Here is a 21,430-nt window from a genome sequence, read left to right on the forward strand (position 1 = left end):
TTTGCAAACAAACTTTCTTCCAGTTAATAATTAAACAGAGGAACAGCTTGCAGTATATGCTTGGAACTAATTTTACTATATATAGTTGGAAATGACAAGAGCACATGAAGATGTGACTGAAGCCTAGTAGCATTTAAATACACAGTACTTCCTCTGTTACCTTGACTAGTGTAAAGTTGGTTCCCAAGGTAAAAACTAAGTGGTCTGCTGGCATATGGTATAACCTCCATTTGAGCGCTAAAAGCTGGATACTGTTTTTGTGAAACAGATGTTGTTGAGTGCAGCAATGCACAACTGACTCTATCTAACAGCTGGGAATCCTTCGTGACCCATATAGCTAGAAATAAACATGGTCCTATGCTTGGCAAAAGTGTAAGGAAGCAAATTTTCATTTGTTAAGGGCTTATCAAAATGAAGAATAAATGTTTTTAGCCATAAAATGATTTTATTCACAAGAGTAATCTTCCCAGCAGCTTATGCAATGGCCTCATAATATTACAGGCACCCTTTGCCAGCTGAAGGCTGCAGTTGCACTGACATATAGTGCAGATGGAAAATAAACATCTGCCTCAATCAAGAGAGAAGACCAAAGACAAGGTTGACGAATATTATCTGGCATGACTATCTTTGCAGGAAAGCATATAAATGCTACAGGACCAAAACCACTGGCATCGTCTGGTGTTGTCCTTATGTGGTTACTGACCATGAAGAGAGATGATTAGTATGCACTCTCCAAGGAGGAGTAGTGCAGATGCTCAGGATGATACGATTCCAACTCACTAGTATGTGTTTTGCTATAGCCATACTATGCTAGCAATAGAGCAGCTTGAAATATTTTTTTCTCAGTGTTCAATGACATTTTGTATCCTCAAACGTACTTCTTTTTGGGGGGTTCAGGGGAAAGAAGAGGTTTAGTAGCAATTATGTTGTTAAACATAATGTAAAAAATGGTTATAGCAGCAATTTTCAGCACTTTGTTTCTTAAAGCACTTTAGGAAAAATATTTCTGTCCTACTTAAAACTCAGTTTTTAGAGAAGGAGTTAAATGTGAAGATCACTCAACTGACAACCAACTATTTGGTTCTTCCCGTTTTATTATGTTGTTCCCATTTTACCTTTGGGAAAGGGAGTAGCATATGGATAAAGTAACTTTACATACATGCACATAAGCACATACCTACATTGAGCTTGTATGGAGTTCTTCTAATTCTCAGTCAAAGGATTACATGAGGCAGGAGGGATGCAGCTTCACAGGTTCTGGTTTTCTAGGAGGATTTCTCTGTCAGATTAAGAAAAGGATCTTGCCAGGTTCTGATTCATTTCATATTTAAGTTTTAAACTTAGTTAAACTACCACTGTGTGCTCTGGAAGAGAATTAGTTAGGAGGGGTGTATTGTTAATATCCTTATTACTGCTTTTGTTCTGGTAAGAATTACTCATATTATGTGTATTAGCTAAATTCATGGAACATTTATTACAGATAGAAAACAAATTTAGCATGAGGATGTACATATGAAAGTTGGAGGTCTCAGATCTAACCAAATCCTGCTGAAATACAGGCAGTGTGCCCAGCAGGGAAATGAAGAGGAACTAGAATGTAAGGCATAATATTATAGGCACCCTTTCCCAGATGAAGGTTGAAGTGGTACTTACAACCTTCTATCTGTCTAAAAATCACAGCTCATGGCAGTCTGTCAGAGCAATGTTTGGGGTATGTACACAGAAATCACATCCATGTGGTCATTCCTATTTTTCCCTGGATTTGCTTTAGGATTCAGACATGGGTTTTTTAAGTGCATCAGGAGCCAAGTGAGGATATTGAAGGTGCTGGTATTAAACATTCACAGCATGAGAATAAGGAACGGAAATAGGCAGAAAATACTGTCTGAGGCTGAGTTAACATCGTATCTTCATCTAGGTCCTGTGACCTAGACAGCTATTCCTATTAGAAGTCCTTGTTCGGGAATGTCCCATACTACCTGCTCTGCTTGCATCTGACTAATCTGAGGGAGCTTCTCAAAGGGACTCAGGGTCTGAGTAGAGTCAGGGTTCTGAACAAGTAGCCAGTGCTACAGATTCTGGACAGACTTTTGAGTCAGCTTTGGTGTTTTTCAGTGATAGCAGAAGCCTGATAGTATTAGATGGTGTCTAATTTAAGCTCTGTGTCTTGGAACTCCAGAATAATCTCAGTTTTCTTTAAGAAACAATAATTTACTTCTCAGAAATTAACTAAAAAGTGATCTTTCAAAGTAAAAAAAAATCAGAAGGAAAAAGAATAGAAGGGAAGGGGAAGAGGAACCAGCACATACGATTTCAGAGTGTTTACAACAATCTCCTGTTTGTCACATCTGCTTTGTTACTCTTTTCTGTCTTACAAATAAGGCTTCTTCCCTTTTGGGAATGTCTGGGAACTCAGAATTCGACTTGCAAAGATTAATAGGTACACAAAGCTGTACACAAAATGACATTTACTTGCCATGTGCCATGCGAGATGTACCAAACAGAGGAGTGCTAAAGGGGCAACAACTCAGCCCTGCCACTTCTCTATATCTGCCAGTGAGCAGGGTGCAGTCCCTAAAGCATTCACAGTTTTTATGTTTGTTGCTTTTTTTTTTTTTTAACAGCTCAAAAGTCAGCCCCTACAATGAGAAAAATTTGTATGATAATCTGAAACTGGCAAAGCCTCAGTTTAAGTTTGGACTATTCAAGAGGATCTGGATCTTTTTCCCAGTCTGATTGTTTATTTATTTTAAATTTTTTTTTAACAAGGGTTATTTCAACTGGTTGCCTCCCACCTCTTGCCTGCTATTCAAACAGCAGTATGTTTCCTTTAGGCGGTTTTCTTCCCTTCTGTGCTGTTTTTATTTCATAGTCTAGCCCTCAGACTTGTCTTTCCAACTGTAGCCCCAGCAGGCATACTCTCTAATGCTCTAGTCTTAAAAAATTAATTTGAAGTAATAGGCTAAAACAAGCTTGTTAAGGATGGTGCTAGCCAAGCCAGTCCCTAAAAGCTCTAGTTTTTTCAAAAACGTACACACGTCTATATGTCTGTATGGCACAGGGACAATATGAAAGTGACTTAGGCAGAGGTGTGACAAGCTGCTTGAAATAATGTCATGAATTAATGACAAAGCCAGATTTAGGAGGTCCATTCTTCAGTGCCTCAGCCCTGAGGACTGTGGCTTTCCTGGTTTTTACAAAGCCACAATTTGTTAATATGTTATTTTTTACCAAATAATGTTTATGGAAGCTAAAATATCTCTGAGTTACTACTATCGTAAGACATATATGAAAACCTAAACACAGGGGAGTCAGTTCCACAGGCTATTTTGATTTCACTGAAATAAAAACATTAAGAAAAGAATTTCAAGGCTGTATCAGAAATTCCTCTCACGGGAAGGAAAGGAAAAAGCCCAGCAATAACACATGGAAACATAATATTTTATTTTCAGAAGAATAGTAATATTTTTCTGCAACACCTGATTAAGCAAACTTATTGAATAAGGTCCATTATGTCTGTTTGAAAAAGCTATAAGTTGAGACATTTTAAGATAATCAGATTGTAAAAGTGCACTAAATTCTCACCATTAAGCTCCCTCACCTTCATTGAATCCTGAATTCTCATTACGACTAATCATATTTCCATGCAAAGTAAAAATAATTCAGGTACTTCAAACCAGGGTATATTCTGCTCTCAAAATCCATGTATATCTCCCACTAGCAGTAATGGCAGTTAGACACAAAGCAGGAAATGTGTATATATCTCTGTGTGTATTATATCCCACAGAATTTGCAGGGTGACAGATACAGATGTTATTTTGGTAAGTGAAAAAACAGGAAAGAAGCCTGTGTATTCTAAACACCAGTTCATCTTAACTCTGGAGATTTCAGAGCATTTCTAGCATTTACAGCATTTATTTATCTGCAAGTGGTAGTACAGCTTCACTGAGGATGGGATTAATCTCATTTAAACTAAGACACCAGAAAGTTAGATGCCCTATTCTTTTTGTCATCCAGGGAGCTGAGACAGTGTCTCTCACTCTTTCCAAAAGATCTTAAAATTTGAAATAAAAATTAGATGAGGCACCTGCAGAACCTCTTTCCCAATGTCTGCCCTCATCTGGAGTTGGTCAAACAATTACTTGCAAAGGGGATTAATTATTAATGTTATTTTTGCCACCCAAATAATTTCAGTCACCTTAGCAGATATCTAAAGAAAGTCAGATACAATATGGTCAGCTGCATAGAGATGTTGATTTATTTGTCTCATGTGATTTGTCAGTGAAACTTTTCCTAAAGGAGGGATTTTTGAGGCTAACCCCCAAACTGGCTGAACTTCAAAGGCATGATCTCAGTTCAAAAATGAACTCATATTTCTACTTCATCTCAGATATTTTTGATATTTTTCTGCTGGTTTCCCCACTAGAGTCTGAAGCTTGGTCCTTACATGGGATACACATTTTATCTATAGAATAAATCTCATAATCTGCTTAAAACTGCAATATTTTTCTCTGTTTCTTTTGAGTGTTGAGATCCTTGGTTATATTTTAGTGTAGGATTTACTTGAGCAACCATTTTTGTTACCTCTGAAGATTTCATATCCACATGATGCACATTGGTCACTTCTGTTTATTATTTCTGGGAAACTTAAACTTTGCAAACAGGATTGTAGAACTTTTGGAAAGGCTAACACAAGAAAAAAACCACTTTGGTCTTACAGGGTCCTTTCAGGGGTGGAACTCTGAAGTGAAGTTGGGAAGAAGACCATCTCTTGGTGGTGTGCTTTTATAGTCCATCCTCTTGTAAATAGAACTGTACTAGGCTCAGCCTTAAAACTTCCATGGTAGAGCTGACACATTTATTTTTTTGGCTAAAAAGTAACATTTTTACCACTGAAATGGAGCCTTCCTGTCCTGCAGCATGGTTGAAAAGAAAGCCAAGCTGGTTAAAACCAAAACAATACAATGAAATGAAACAGTGTGCAGCTGCCTCCTCAGGAATATCCCTGCAAGGCAGACAAATGGATACATTTATTTTCCCAGATTTATTTGCTAATGTAAAGATCCCAGTGCAAGCATTAGCACTTTAAATCATTATATAGTTCTGGGGCAATCTTGGGAGGAGTTAAATTTCATTAAAACAAATTAGTAATTTGAGATAGCAGTAACTGTGGATATAATCCTGTTCCTGTATATTTCACGATGCAGTGCAAATGAAACCATCAGACAAATGCACCTTGCCACATGACTAAGCTGAACAAAATGCACAAAAAATATCTTGCCTTCCTTTTAAGTTTGCACCTGCATTGGCTAAATAAAACAGGTAGCACTTTCATATTTTCAAATTATTTTGAAGTAGGAGATGAAATATTTGCATGCAATTTAGCAGGACAGAGTTCTGTATTTATTAATTTTAAAAGAGGTAAGAGAACGTTTTTTTTCCCTCCTACCAGAGATCTGTATTGTATATCCAGCTGGCACCAAGTGATCCTGCCCTTAGCCTGAGTTGTTGCATCTGTGCTGGAGCCAAAGGAAGGGAGCACCCAGCTCAGCAGGGCAGGGCCCAAAGCCCCATCTTGGGCACAGCATCCTTCCCACCTCCCTGTGGCTCTGCTGGGCTGCCTCTTGCACGCCTTCTGACCTTACCACATGCCTTGCTGGCTCTTGCAATGACCCCAGCCTGAGTTTGATGCCTGAATTCAGCAAGGTGCAGTGGCTGTAAGGTGTTGTGTGCTGGTGACAGGGACAAGACTCCTTCAGGCTGCAGACAGGAGGAACAGGGTTTCCCTCAGAGGGTGGAGGTAGGATCAGGCTTTCTCTCCACAAGCACCAGAGCTCATTGAGTGTCCATTCTACAGCCTGGGCTTGTGTCCATATGCTCTGGGCTTAAAAACAGACTCATTATAACATAGCTATACCCAATGAAACTAAGTTTCTCCAGAAAGCACATTAGAAAGGCTCAGAAATCTGCATGTAAAACCACAGCAGATTTTTAGTTGTACCTTTTTAATGTACCATCCTTAAGCAACAGGTTGCTGCTGGGCAGGATGTTTCTGTCACTGCTGTGCGAGTGGGAAGGGGAATTGAGACCTCCAGTGAAATGTGGACAGCCCAGATCACCCTTCCCAGCAGGGCAGAGCGTTTCAGCTAGTGTCTCTGGTTAGGTTCTGGTGCTTTAGTTTGGACAATCTGTGTGGGTAAAAAAAATCCCACCCTGGAATATCTTTAACTCTTTAATTGTATGCTCTACATAGATTAAACATTTCCTGAACTATACCAGGTTTTTTATGTTGCTGCATGGCCTGTGGCACTGCAGTCTCTGAGATGTTGCATGGTGCAACCTAAACCCCTGTCTTCTGTCCTCTGTGCAAAGCACCGAAGAGAGCCAGCACCATGCCTTCCACCTGTAATATAAAACAGGGATTAGGTTCTCATTTGTATTTTCATAACCATAGCATACAGAAAAAATCAGCAACAGAACGTGTGTGTAATGTACTGAGCAATTCACTAAGCCTGAAGAAGTAAGGTCAGCTTTCCTTGCACAGAGAAATCTCAATATCTGAAAAAGTCACCTTTAAAGCCAGCCTCAACCAGTTTTGCAAGAACTGATCTGCACAGCACTTTGGCTCCTATTAGAGCTTTGCAGTCAGGCACCAATGGCAGGAACAAGAATTTTTTTGGTCTTTGGTAGCTTGAGGAAGACATTGTGAACACAGAGCAGGAGCATATGCCTGGCCCCAGCTGCTGACTACTCTGCATTACAATGAGGATTTAAGCTTGCCCATAGATAGTCAAGAGGCAGTTTTCTCTGACATTGGGAACAAACAATTTAATCATAAAATACACAGTTCAAAAAAATTCATATTGCCTTTGAACAGCTTCTTTTCACAAATGAGGCTGTTCATGCTCTGTATTTATGAAATCTTACAGGGATTCAGTAACTTTTGTCCATATGGATAAACTCGTGGACTTCTACAGTCTGAGTGACAGACCTTGGTTCTTGTTCAAGTGCATTTTGACAAATCCACCACACAATTTTTGTTCTTCATTAGAAAACCTTGAAGAATGTCTTATTCTGCCTAGACTAATAACACATAAACAATGTTTAAGTAGAGGGGCAAAAGAGCAAGCTGGTGACTAAACACCAGGCTCCAGCAGAAGGGTGAGGGAGTACAGAAGTTCAGCCAGCTGTTTCCATGAAATCCAGGAGGAAGGCAGAATGCCACTTGACAATTTTTAATTTTTCTGGAAGGAACAGTTGGAGATCATATGCTCTGTAGCAGTTAGAATACCAAAATAAGTACTCTTGTTGCCAGCAGCAGTAGGAAAACACTTTTTTGTCCCTTCTGTACTTTGCACTATATTTCCTAAATTAACGTTACTGGTATCACAGCCGTGTTCGACCTGTGGGACTTGAACAGTACATTGAGCCAAAATTTTATGGTTCTGCTGCTTCATGGGACACAGTCTCCTTGTATCATTAAAAAAAAAAATAAAAGCAAGCTCATCTCATTTTATGCATCTGATATACTTTGGAGAAAACAGTTCTTGAGAACTGTTATGAGTCCTGAGAGTTAGTCACGTCTGGCAAAGCTAGGGAAGCCAAATGTGGTGTTTTCATCAGTAAAAGGGAAATAGTCCAGCTCAGGCTCTTGGAAGTTCCCAAGCATTCCCTCAGCTAATGATTAAGCTGAAGAACCATAGACACCCTCAGTGTGCCACCAGAGCTTGAAAACTGGAAACTTCATCATATATGTCAGTCACCCAAGAGAAATCACACCATGCAGGGATGTGCAATGTTTCTCAGCTGCCCTCAATAACCTCCCACTGATGACTAGGACAAAAAATCCAGCTCTCTTGAAGTGCTTCCCAGGTTGTTTTAGAGACCGAGGAGGGAAGTGAGCTGAGGACAGAGACAGAAACACTGCCTCAATCCTCTGGAGCCACATGGAAAATCCAGATACTTCTTTTTAACCACTGGCTCCCAGGTCAATGTTACTACAGTAAACAGCAGCCTGCTATATGAATACTTCCTGAAATTTCTGTGCTTTTTCAGACTTTCCTCCTGCTATTTAGATGCAGACAGTGAATGCAGCCTACCTAGCAGAAGAAAAGTGAAATCATACTCACTGACTATGGGAACTCAAAAATGGGGACTTTTTTTGGCAACATTAATCAAAGAATGCTTTGATATAGCTTTTTGTTTATCCAGAGGCTGACTTCATCCTCTGACTCATGCCTCAATTGCTGCTGGTAACTACTGGAGCCCATCTAGCATGCTATTTATTAACTAAGGCAGGGAACCATTGTAAGCATACGAAGGGCTGCTCAGGTGGGCAAGCTTATCTGGTCTGGAAGCTGAACTATATCAAGTTTTCTGGCATTAAGGAACTTGTCTAGTCTAAAAACTGAGCTCAGAAAATGTAGACATTTCCAGAGTCATCATAGAGCAGAAAATCACGAAGGTGAAGAGGGAGTTCTGGAAGGTCTACTAAGCTGCCTGCTAAGGAGCATCATTTCTCACCACTCCTTGTGCCAGCCCCTGTGAAGGCTGGCAATGTAGGGTACTTTATTTCAGAAGATCCCTTCTGAATCATTACATCAGGTAATTTTTTCTTTAAGTTTTCAACCACTTGCTTCTTCTTGACATTCCTCTTGAGATGCTATTTCAAGGTTAATAACTAAGAACAACTTTTAACTTAAAACATCTGTGGACATGAACACAGTCTGCAAGCACAACATGCTACAAATGGCCAATTTGTACTGCAAAACTTAAAAAAAAAGGTCATGGGATGCTCCTTGTTCTAGTGTGCTTTGATCCACATTGTGCATTGTCCTAGTTCACTGTCCAGCAGATTGCTAAATGATGCTATTGGTATTAAGAAGAGTCCTTCAACAATTTTTCTGTCTATTTGTTATGGCAGCCTTTTATTTCAAAGATGGATCCAAAGTGAGAACTTCTTGTTTTGGAATCCATATTTTTTTTCAGTATCACCAACCTAAAGAACTAAAGAAATGCATCTCCTATAGGGCAGTAACTCCCCAGTCCTGGGGAGTCCCCTCCTAAAGCAGCTGCACCTTTTCGTTTTTATGTTATAATCCTAGGCCAACTAGCTCCAAGGGCCATATTATTTCCTTGAATAAGTCTCTCTTTAGTAAGGTTTTTCCAGAAGCTTTTGACAGAATGAAAAAAAAAAGGCAATATGAGGAATGTCACTGTAACAATGTAAATTGTATGCCTGCATTTTTTATTGATAAGGCAAGGCTCTCTGAGGGACTAAGTTACATTGTTTTATGAGACTAAATTATTAGACCTGGAACTGAGAAGGGCCTTGTCCTATTGTTGAAGAGGCTGCTGGGGAGCATGGAACTGCAGGGAGCATTGGCGAGTCGTGGTGGTATCTGATTTCTCCATAGAGAACTAATTTCCCAGCTGCTCCAAATGCACCTGAATGGGTACTAGAGAGATGAGGAAGCTAACTTGTGGCAGATGGGACCAGACCAAATGGTCAGTGAAATGAACCATTCAACTAATGCTCTAACCATCTCTAAACTGTTCTTCATCAATAATTTAAGGCCTTGTGTCATAGTTTGTTAAAAATTATCTTTGATTAGTTATGTTATTAATACAATATGCATATTACAATAGTGTCACGTTTTCTATCCATCAAAGTCAGAATAAGTCGATATGGATGCATCAATAATTTATATTTGGTGTACCAGTCAATTTTCTGCATGCAATAACATTTACTGCTGGCAATTACTGAATGCAACTGGTCCTTCTACCTCGATATTCTATTAGGTCATACTTATTTTCCAAAATAATAGTGGATTATTTGAATATTGATGCTGATTTTTAAAAGCTGAAGTGTTTTTTGTTGTTGTTTGTTTATTGTTTTTTCCATGAGGCTCCAAGCAGAATGAAGCAGATAGTGGCTGTGATATTTCAGAAATAAAACAGAGTATGTGTGACACTGCATGTTGCTCCCATAAGATCTAGCAATAAGCAGCCCCCTCGGTTGGCTTTTCTGGTACAATTGTAAGTAGAAAGGATCATTCCTAATTTAAATGCATTCACAGTATCACAGAACAGAATCTAAACCAATGATTTGCAACACTTATGCATTTAGTTTCATATAAAAATAGTACCCCACTGAAAACCTTATTTGCATGACAGCTACTGGGGAAAAAATATTAGCTGCAACTTCTGTAGGGCTTCTAAATATCCATATCTTTGAGGGTTTTTAGAATGCCATCAGAATTGCATCAGTACGTTCCAGAACTCTATGGAAATTTACCTTTAAGGAATCAGGCCCCTCATCTGGAAAAGATAAGTCACCCTGAAGCCTGTATTGCTATCTGCAGAGCAAAGCTATTTATTCTGCTCCAGCTAGAGCTCAGTGTACTGGTGTCTGCAGCAGTGCTAAGAGAATCTAAGACTTCATTGTTTAAAACAAAAATTCTTCATCTTTGATTCAACAAGCTGAGAGAAGTTGTTTATGAAGGCAAATTGTGTACATTGATAACCTCAAGCATTGTATCTTCATGACACTTTTTCTTCAGTTTTGGATTATTCTCTAAGGCTTTTTCCTTCTCCCACTCAGTCAAATTTTGACTTTTGTAAACTTGGAGCACTTTTAAATGGATCAGGACGGGATAACACTTGAGTGGTTCTATACATCATTTGCTAACTGTTCACCTCACTAAAATAAAAATCTATCACAGACAAATTCTTTCATTTGCTTTTCCTTATACAGCAAAAAAAAAAAAAAGGGGACAGATTTTAGAAACAAAAGACACAGGATCCAGAAGAACATGGGATAGGCTGCCATGAATCAGCATATTTTCCTGGTGGCATTACTCAGAGACGACCAAGAACTTCTGCTGTTGTAGCATCCCACTCCTTACATATTTTGATATCATAGAAGAAATAATTTAATCCCTTTATTGAATGGAGAAGAATTTTTAAATGTAGCAGAACTGCTTTGGCAGTTTCAGCCTATACTCTGGTGATAAGGGATCTATGTGTCCTGGCAGCATCTCTGAGCTGCCTGGGGATCCATCCCGGTTCCAGCTGCCTTCTGCTACTGGAGCAGCAGACATGCTTGAAGTGAGGCTAAGGTGCTTGGCCCCCATTGCTTCCCACCCACTCTCTGAACAGTTTTGTTCTCACACCCTCAGCCCTGTTCTTGGTGCTATTATTGTGCTCTTTTCACTCTGAATGGTCTTCAGAGTCAGAGCCACAAAACATGACAGAGTTCAAGATACCAGCTGACACTTGTATGCCATGGAGCTTCAACAACTCAACTTAAGGAGCTTGTTCTTGCTCTCTTTTTTACTGCTGGGATATGCAGCTTCCCCAAAGTCATCTCCTTTGTCTTTCTTGTGTCAGGTGTGACCTGGATTTCACTCAAGCCTCTTTAACCTGGTGTACGTGCTTGAATTCCTCAGCATAGGAGGGTGACATAATAGCATGTCCTATCACCATCATGTTCATCAAGAGCAACATGTATTTCCCTACAAAGGTAGACAGGTGTTATGCAGTAGAGATGTGCAATGCAGCACCACTCTGAGAACTACAGCCCTCTAGTCCCATGCTAATTGCTCTGACTGCTTCATTTTACTTATACCAGGATCATCTTGTAAGCCAGTTGGAGACCTTGTGGCATGAACACCAAGAAAGGAAAATGAACTATCTACAGATATGTCTAGTAGCATACACTATAGTGAAATTCCATTTCCCCAGATGTACATACTTCTTAAAAATATTTAAGTAGTTTTCACAAGCTCTGTGACAAATAATTTTCATTTCTGTGGATTATGAAAGCAAAAGTGCAAGCAAACAGAAATCACCTCTAAAGTAAATGCTGAACTTCTGAGGATTAAATTAAATTAAATTAAATTAAATTGTAGCAAATTTAATGTGCAAATTTTAAATTGTAAAAAAATAAATTAATTGTAACAAAGGTATCATTTGGTAAGCAAAAAATGATAACTGAATCCAATAAGGGGTTCCAGATCAAACTGCTATCATAAAGAAATTGAGATCTACAGTCTGTTATAGTTATCATCATTAAATGCCAGAGAAGTATTCACTCAGGTGCAAATTTTGGCTGAGAAGCAGTCTTCTTGCTGTTCTGATAATCTCTATGGATTACCAGACAGCCTGAGATCAATCTTTCCAAAGCACAGTGGGAGTATTTTGGACCCAGTGCAATAGTCACCTCAGTGACAAACTCAGCATAGTTGCCCTTGTTCTAAAGCCACCTCAGAAATTTGTAGCATAGGGAAGAAGAAAAGGCCCGTGAGGAAGGTACATGATCTAGAGCAGAAGTCTGCACCTCTCTAGTGCCTATATAAAAGCAGATGGCTTTTTTGTTTAAAGTAGGTGGCAGTTGTACTAATAATCCCCAAAATAATCTAATTAATCTATATTGTGGAACAAAGAGTTCTCACAGCAAAGGGAAATCAAATCTTCAGTGGGAAGCAGCCATTTCTGTCCTTCCTGTCTGCTTATCTGAAGAACATACAGTGCCAGTTCTGGCTCTGTCAGTATCTATCAAACACTGGCATTTCATCAGGATTGTACATTTAAGTGCACTGTGCAGAGCTGGACAATCACAGAGATAACTTTAATGGAAATGCTTGTTAAAATAATTCCTCTGCCTACAGATAGTATAAAAAATTGTAGGGCATATCTGAGTATTTTAAAATATTTGGTTAACCGATCTCAATTCATAAGTTCTCTCTTCCTACTTTCCTCAAAGATGTTTCCTACTGAACATCTGCCAGCATGAACCACACTATAAAGAGAAGCTATCAACAGAAGGGAATTTTAATAAACACAGTTCTTTGTTCCTTGTATTTTAATGACTGATATAATTAGAATGAAGGTTAAGGGAATATTTGTTTTCCTTCCCCTCAGGGCTACTTTGAAACAGTTTGACTTGCAAACAGCATTTCAAACACTTGCAGCTATAATGCTTAAGTATTCTGATATTGTACAAGGAAAACAAACAAAAAAAGAGAAATGGTTAAGCAGCAAGACCACCACCCAAACTCTTTTAAACAAGTGATTATAGCAAAGGCCTACATGGAAGTTAGAAGTTCCAAACTCTGTTGCTTCATTATCCCCAAATGATCCAGCTTTGTAAACCCTGCTTCCAGAAATCCAGGCAATGATGATACATGTTCCAGAATGTCACGATGGTTTTTCAGGAATTTCCTAGGGTCTAGTTAGAGACTAGCTGTGGGTCAATATTCACATTTACTTGCATATGTAATTAAAATCTGTTAGTTCAGGTAACAGCTTAAACTAGCCATTATCTTCCATTAATTCAGACAAATTGACACTGGAAAAAATACAAACATTTTTTTCTAACCTTCACCATAAGCATACCAGCCTTCATCATAATGGAATCAGCTGCTAATACAAGTTCTATCCAGGTGAGGTGTGGATTCACAGTTGTCTATCAGATTAGTCAGAATACAGATTTCATTCGGTCCACATGGTTTTATGTTGCTGTGTGGGAGTCTAGGTGATGCCTGATTTAGCAAGCAACTAATACAGCTGCATGCCTAGAAGTACTTGATCTGTCATAAAACCTGCTGTGAAAAGACAAATCTTCAAAAAAGTTTTAGAGAGTTTAATTGTGGAATCATTAAGGTTGGAAAAGACCTCTAAGATCATCAAGTCAGATCATCAAGCCAACACCACCATGCCAACTAAACCATGCTCTTAAGTGCTATGTCCACAGATTTTTGGAACACCTCCAGGGATGGCGACTCCACCACTTCCCGGGCATCCTGTTCCAGTGCTTCACAACTCTTTCAATAAAGAGATTTTTTTCTAATACCCAATCTAAACCTCTCCACATTACTGCAACTTCCTTTCAGGTAGTTTAAAGACTTAGAAGGTCTTCCCTCAGCCTCTTCTTCAGGCTAAACAATCCCAATTCCCTCAGATGCTCCTTGTAAGACTCATTAGGCCCCTCTTTTAGTGGGGGTCCCAAAACTGTCCACAGTATTTGAGGTGCTGCATCATCTGTGTCAAGACCACAGCGACAATCACTTCCCTGGTCCTGCTGGCCACACTGTTCCTGATACAGGCCAGGATGCTGTTGGCCTTCTTGGCCACCTGGGCACACTGCTGGCTCATGTTCAGCCTCCTATCAACCAGCCACTCCTCCCCAAGCCTGCAGCATTGCATGGGGCTGTTGTGACCCAGGTGCAGGACCCAGCACTTGGATTTACTGCACCTTACACAGTTGGCCTCAGCCCATTGATTCAACTTGTCCAGATCTATAGAGCCTACCTCAGGCAGATCAACACTCCCACCCTACTTAGTATCATATGCAAACTTACTGAGAGTTCCTTTGATACCCTCATCCAGATCATTAATGAAGTTATTAAATGAAACTGGACCCAAAACAGCCCTGGAGTACACCACTTGTGACCAGCCACAAACAAATCTTTGGGCTTGGCCATTTAAACTGGTTCAGTGAGTTCATACAAGATCAGCAATCCAAAAGCTGTAAAGGACTCAGAATTTGGATGCAGTAAAAAAATCAGATCCTTCAGCTCTCCAAAATTTGTGAAGCACTGTCATCCCACGTAGGATCTGATACAGGACTTTTAGGTACATGACCTGCAGATTCAAGAATCCAGATTTTATTCCTTTCCACCTGAAATCTTCTTCACAAGAGAAATGGGGAGCTTCAGATTTTTCTAAGTGTTTAAGAGGTAGATGAGTCCAGAGATAGCTACCATCTGGTCTTACCAAGTATTTATGCTGAAGTATATTCAGAAACCTCAAATATACTCCTTATAAATATGCAAGTTAATAACAGAACAGAACAAACCCTAAGAACAAACCCTTCAAGGAAGCATTATATGAATCTTGTATGTCAGAGACAGTAACTGTGGTCAAGAGCAGACACATTATTTCTGGGCTGTATGCTGCCTGCAAGCTCTACTGATAGACAAACTGAATAGACTGCTAGACAGTTTGCTGGTAAGGTCATCAGGGATGAAAACATTCCTGTAAACTGGCAGCTACTTTTGAGAACTAGATCCACTACAAAGAAACTTGAACCAGCTGGCTAAAACATAAAATGAACACTCTTCCAGGGCTTTACAATTAGTGTAAGATGAAGAACACAGCTGGGAAGAAGTATGGTAGCCCAGATACTGGAATTGGAAAAAGTCAACCTATTATGGCCATTGTAAAAGCCATCACAGGGTCCTGTCATAGAAGCACAGAATGGTTTAGGTTGGAAAGGACGTTGAAAATCATTCAGTTCCAAGCCCTCTGCATGGGCAGAGACATCTCCCATTAGAGATTGGAGATGGGCGTTGCTTAACGCCCTATCCAACTTGCTGATTCTTTATTTAAAACTTCATCTAAAACTTAATTTAAAACTTCAGATCTGTCTGTACAGAGACCATCCATTTTTTCTTTTCTGAGTTAGTTTTCAGCATACCCATACCAAGCGTGAATTGCTTTTGTTTCTCTCTGATACAAAAAGTATTGTCCATAAGAAGGCTTTGTATGAGTACTCCTAGTCTGAAGTCATGTCTTTTAATTATAATAAACTTTATATTGAAGATTTCAGGGGGAGAAGCAGTATTTCTTACTGAGAAATTAAAAATAACATGTACAAGCTGCTTTACAAAGGTGTTCTGAGAATCAGGTGAAATCAGAACCACCAGTTGAAACAGTACAAATCTGATGATCTTTTCTTGGTAGTTTTTAAATGGAAGTACTTCAGCTTCTCACCTCACTACCCACTTTTATTCCCTTTTTCTCTCGTATTTTAGCAACCTGTGACTTTTGATTTATATTTTTAATCATGTACAATTTATTAGCATCAAAAACAAAATTAAAAGTTGCTCCCTGATGTCACAAAGAAGGTGACTACAGTCCGAAATAAACAAAACTGATCCCAAAACAACATCTAGGAAATGGCAACTTCTGTGAATCCTTCCCCAAGTCCAAACCTGCCAGAGCCACCAGCACACTGACAGTAGAGCTTGGGGCCACCTCACACCCCATCTCTATTCACATCACAGCAGTGCTTGCTTGGGGAAACTCGATCCCCCAAATTTAATAAATAGCAGCAATGCCAGGAGGAGCTCCAAAGCAACAGCATCCTCATGCTCAGCTGCCAGCTGCACAAGGCTCACATTCTGTGTGCTTGAGCCTCCGTGGCAAGAGGTCTTTCCCTCCCAGCAGTTGGTTGTTGCCCGAGTCAAACCCTGTCACAGTGCCTGTGCTGCAAAGTCCCTTCAAATTTACAATAAATGAACAAAACCAGACATAAACATAAGAGAATTAAATGAGTGAGTTTAGCATCCTGGGTTTAGACAGCACTTGCCCTCCTGGCAGCAGCTTTCAGTGCCTTCTCTGTGAGCAAAGGCTGCATTTTGCAGGATAATTTCTTTTCTGATCTGCCCCAGCCACTTCCAGAGAAAGCCAGAAACATGAAGATTTCTTCAGCTTTTTCCCCATCCTACAGCTCTTCACACTTTTCTTGGTCCCACAGAAATCTGGCTAAAATGCTACAGCAGGAACACAGACACTTCTAATTTCCATACCATCATCCTGAACGTTAATAATTCCTAATTTTAGGGATTGCATTACATCAGTGAGTTCCCCCTGAAATATTTATGCTGGTAGTAATTTGTAAGTAAATTTTGTTAAAAGCATGTGAAGACTGGCAATACCTTCCAGCAAGATCCAACCAGTATTAACAACTGGTTATTGCTAACCCTATTGCTTGTACATTCTCTCGGAATACTGATGTATGATGATGCTATTCAGGTTTGGATTAATATTTCTAGATTTTTATCTCATAAAACATTTTAAATTGGGTGAATGGCAAACACCATTACAGCTAAAAGAGCTCAAAGCATGGCTGGGGTGAGAACAATTGCCAGCTGGGGTTATTTTAAAGGAATTTTAAGAAGTTATCCAACAACTGAATTTTGTTACAGCCAAAACCAATTTTACTCCAGGCCAGTGATACTTTGACCCTACTTAGCAATAGTTTTAAACTCTTATCACATAGCTGTAATAAGAAAAGAACATTTTGTGAGAACACGATGGTCTACTCAGCTTATCTTCTGAAGTGTGTTTGGTAAACACAGCCTCCTACTTTAGATTATTTTTTTCTCCTCCTACAGAGTGGACTGAAAGGGAAATTCCAAGAGTTGCACAAGAAAAATAATCACTGCATTGCCACCGTATAGCACCGAGACCTCAGAAAAATGTGGTAATATTTTAAATATTCTTTTGTTTGTTTGTTTTTCCATGTGAGACTGTAGTAGGAATATTAATCTCATTTTGATTATTGTTGAAGACAGCCTGTAAGCCAGGATCCCACCAGGTGCAAACTTGCATCACTCTCCTAAGACCAATTCAGCTTCCCTGGTTCCTGGTGGCTGGAAATCTGTTGGGTTGGTTTTGTTTCTTTTGTTTGGTTTTGTTTCCTCTCAGTTATTATCTCCTGATTCTTCAAAGTGATCTGCTGTCTCTGGGGAGCCCCACACTTCCCTGGGTGTGTGTCCATGGTGGCATGCAGCTGGATGGGAGCTTGGGGGGTCCCTGGGGCTCTTCTCGGCCCTCCAGGTTCAGTTTGGCTGAGAATCACTGCTTGGGCTGTGTCCAGCTTAAAGGTTTTCCTCTCACTTTGCTGTAAAGCAGCTCAGTTTCTCCTATTATTTACGCTGCAGCATCTTCCCTCATATACCTCAGGCTACTGGCATGAAGAAGCATCACTTAAAAAGTAATTTAGCAAATAAGTATACTTTCCCTGGGGTGCAAATAAAAGGAAAAGTTGTAGTAAATAGCTAATGTAAGCAAAAGGTGCCTTGGGGGAACCCTAAGAATCACTTCTTTGAAACCAGCAATAACTTCTGGTGCTATTGGTCCTGAGGCAGCAGCAGTCAACATTGTTTAAAAAAGCTCCCTTATGGTGTACTCATTAATTAACTGCACTGTTTGTTGATTCTAGATTGATTCAGTTTGTTCTCAGGAGAGTGTTTTTGGAAACCCAGTAATGCCTTGATGCAGAATTTCATCTTCAGGCCCTAAATTCCCAGGATGCTGCTTTACTGGGACATATAGAAGATGAAGTAAAAAGAAGAATTTTTTAGACAAAAATGATAATCAAAATATTTTAAATTCAGATGTAATTTTTGAAGATTTTCCCCACAGAGCTAAAAAATTACCTGCAGCAAGGTTTGACTGACAGGCAGGCTTTATTAAACAGAGAACAAGACAAATGGAATGCAAAACAGATAGGAAAGTATTTGCTCCTAATTACTCGAGAAAGCATTTTAATTAAGTTGTTTGCCAATTAATGCTTCATTTTTAACATTCCATAAATATTTAAACGTGTTTCATAAACTTTTCTTCACAGGGAAACACTTGTGAATGTTGTTAAAGAGATTCTTTGGGATCTCTTAATGCATTATGCATAACAATTTAAGTTTTATTTGCTCTTCTTGTGAATATATAAGCAAAGAAATATGTCATATCAAGTCAGAAATTATATATCAATATGTCTATATTAAATCTGTATCAATAGGATATTTGAAATACCTTCATGCAAGGACTGTCCTTCTATTGTATGAATGAACAACTGGGAAATTATGTTGAACCTGAACTAGAAACAGAATAGTGAAATTGAAAAGCAAATAAATGTGGATACCTCTCTTTTTTCACACCCCTTTAGACCGGTTACTAGGAGCTGTTTATACCCAGTCTCACTATTCAGAATGTTTCGGTTAAATAAAAATAGAGAAAAATAAGATGCAAGTGGCAAGAAGGGAAATTGGAATGGTCAAAGTAGTGCTGCGGCTTGATTCTGCCTGCATCTTAACCCACATGCATCTATGCCCTTTGTCTATGGGAATTTACTCAACCTACGAGCTTAAAACCTCTCCCCCTCAGTCTCATCAGAGCAGAAATCTGCTCCTACATTTGTGTGCACCATAAGTGGAAATGAAAGTACCAGGACTCAAACCACTGCTCTCTTCACCTCGGCAATGGTCTGTTTTTCTGCAGGCAGAAAATAAATGCCTCTTTCTGCTTTCTGTTTTAAAGGCATCCTGTTTTTATGGAGAAGTTGATCCTTTATTTAAAACTTCGTACAGGCATTTTATCTGTTTATTTATTCATTCATTTGTCCTTCCCAGAAATTTCCTTACTCATCCAAGGTTTGTTTGCTCAAATGACCACAACTTCCCTTATCTCAGAGCTTTACTTTACATCTTGAAACCCAGATCCTGCCCCACACCCCTTTTGCTGCCATTAGTCATTTATGCCTGGAAGCAGGCTCTGTCTGACGACAATGCAGAAGAGAGAGAGCTCAGGCCTGAAACATCAGTGGTAGGATGGCAGGGGGCACGGGTAAGTGGGAAGGGGGCACATAGAAGGGGGGTTTATGCACAGGTAGGCAGGAGGACAAGGATGAGATGAGGGGAGAAGGAGGATGCAGCTGGGAAGCTCACTGCCTGGTGAAGAATTGGGGTCTTAGCATAACTCAAGGGCTTCCCCACCCAGGGCTTCCTTGGGTTGCTTTTTGTAGAGCCTGGGTCCTCCCTGGACTCCTGCCATCCAGAGCTGCTCCTCACCCTCTTCGCTCAGCTCATGAAGTGGCAACAAACTCTGAGCCCAGGGCAGGAAGGGGGCAGGTCCGGAAGGAGGCACAGCACTTGCACCTCCTTCTCACTGGGCTGAAAACAGGGACGCACAGCTCCCCAGCCATGACCCGGTGGACATCTTAGAGTGTCAGCTATTTCTTCAACAATACTTGTCTTAAAAAGTTTAAATCCTTGTCAATTTATACCTATAATCAAACTACAGCACAAGGGAGCTGACCTGTTCCCCTGCACTCAGGCTTTTTCTCCCCTGTGCTTATGCACCACGTAATGAGAGCCTGGAAATCACATCTTGGACATCTCAGCCCTCTCTTCATTTTTCACCCTTTTCACTTTTGTCTCCCCCAACTTCTCACTCAAACTGAGCACAATTTGGACATGTCATGACGCAGCCCCCACCTAGCTCTGGAGAGAGCTGACTTACACAGTAAGAATGAAGGGATGTTTGCGAAACAGAGTAGTAGTCTATTGATCAGATTAGAAGGTAGATTTTGCAACCAGTACTCCCAGAGTCATAAGGGAGTCAAGTAAAAAAATTCCAACTCAAATAGTTTACTCAGAAAATTCTTTTAAAAATAAACAAAATTACTGCCTACTCAAACTGTTCCTATTACAAAAAAAGGAAGACTTCAAAGGAAATATTCCCTAGCAGTGGGGTTTCTTTGGAACTTAGTCACTAAATGAAATCTAGGAAGTCCATTAAATTAAATAATTTTTCTGCTTCCTCTGCTGATTTTTAAAAACAGTACAGAGAGGTGACAAGCTCCTGAAAGGGAAAAAGCAAGCAAAGTTGTAAAAAGCTAAAAAGCAAAGAGAAACAAGTAAATGAACAAGTAAACAGGATACAAGTAAATAGGATAAAGGAAAATAAGGGTTTGAATGAGGGTTATCACATGGGAGTCCTGAGGCTGACTTATACTCCTGGGTGCTGCCATATTATGAGTATTAAGAAACAGCTTATCTTTCCCTCTGTATTGCAATACACAGAGTTTTTGCCTGCAGAGATGCTAAGAGAGGGCTCCTGATCAAAGTCTACATCAAAATAAGCACCCCCTTTTTCCTCCCACCTCTTGTAGTGGGGTATTACCTGGCCCTTAGGGATCTGCAGCTTTTTTCCAGATTGTCCTCAGAAAGGGTCACAGATGGTCCTTCAGCCATAGGACACATCTTCACAGAGTAACAAGACCTCCTTGACCAGGGGGCATTTCTCAGTTTAGCACTGAGATCAAGAGTTGCAAGACTTGACCTACACTTACTAACAACATCTCACTGCTGAACTTAGCTAGAAAATTATGTACACGTGTTGCTACTCACAAAGAAAATACACTGTCTGGCTAAATGGCAGGAGCTCAGAGTAGCAGATAAGCTCAGTGTTTCACAGGAGTTTTCATTCTTGCAGCTCCCAGTCTGTGGGAGGAACTTTGTAGGGCTGGAGGGACTCTCAACCCCCATACTCACACCATGCATCTGGGAGAAGCAGATGTGGTTGAGCTCAAACGCATGATTCAACTTTGAGGACGTAGCAGAAAATACATGGTAATAAAACTTTCACAATTTTTCATTTACCAGTGTCATGTGGAGCAGCCTATGGCTGCCAGCAGCACAGGAGGACTGCAGAGAGGGGGCTGGAGCCCGTGTTTGTTGTGTTCCGGGCAATTAAGCTTTTCTTCCATTTGCTCATTTGATTTTCAGCTACAAGCAATGAACGGTCTGAAGTTAAAGGCAAGCACAGGGACAACAGTATCTCTCTATCAAGCACAGATTTA

At 39.9% G+C, this 21,430-nt stretch overlaps 1 long non-coding RNA gene across 2 annotated transcripts in view; it reads right to left on the minus strand.

Moving 5' to 3' along the window:
• Positions 1-21,134, minus strand: part of LOC115597873 — a 31,954-nt gene extending 10,820 nt beyond the window's left edge. Inside the window, exons 1-2 of one of the 2 annotated variants that reach the window (XR_003987213.1) lie at positions 20,752-21,134; positions 1,182-1,279 (exon numbers count right to left, since the gene is read on the minus strand). This is a non-coding gene — a long non-coding RNA (uncharacterized LOC115597873). Of the gene's footprint in view, positions 1-1,177; positions 1,280-20,751 lie in introns of both variants that reach the window. The other variant, XR_003987212.1, reaches the window with a different exon arrangement.
• Between the last annotated feature and the right edge of the window lie 296 nt (positions 21,135-21,430).

Source organism: Calypte anna, chromosome 2 (genome assembly GCF_003957555.1).
Source record: "Calypte anna isolate BGI_N300 chromosome 2, bCalAnn1_v1.p, whole genome shotgun sequence".
Taxonomy (NCBI): Eukaryota; Metazoa; Chordata; class Aves; order Apodiformes; family Trochilidae; genus Calypte; species Calypte anna.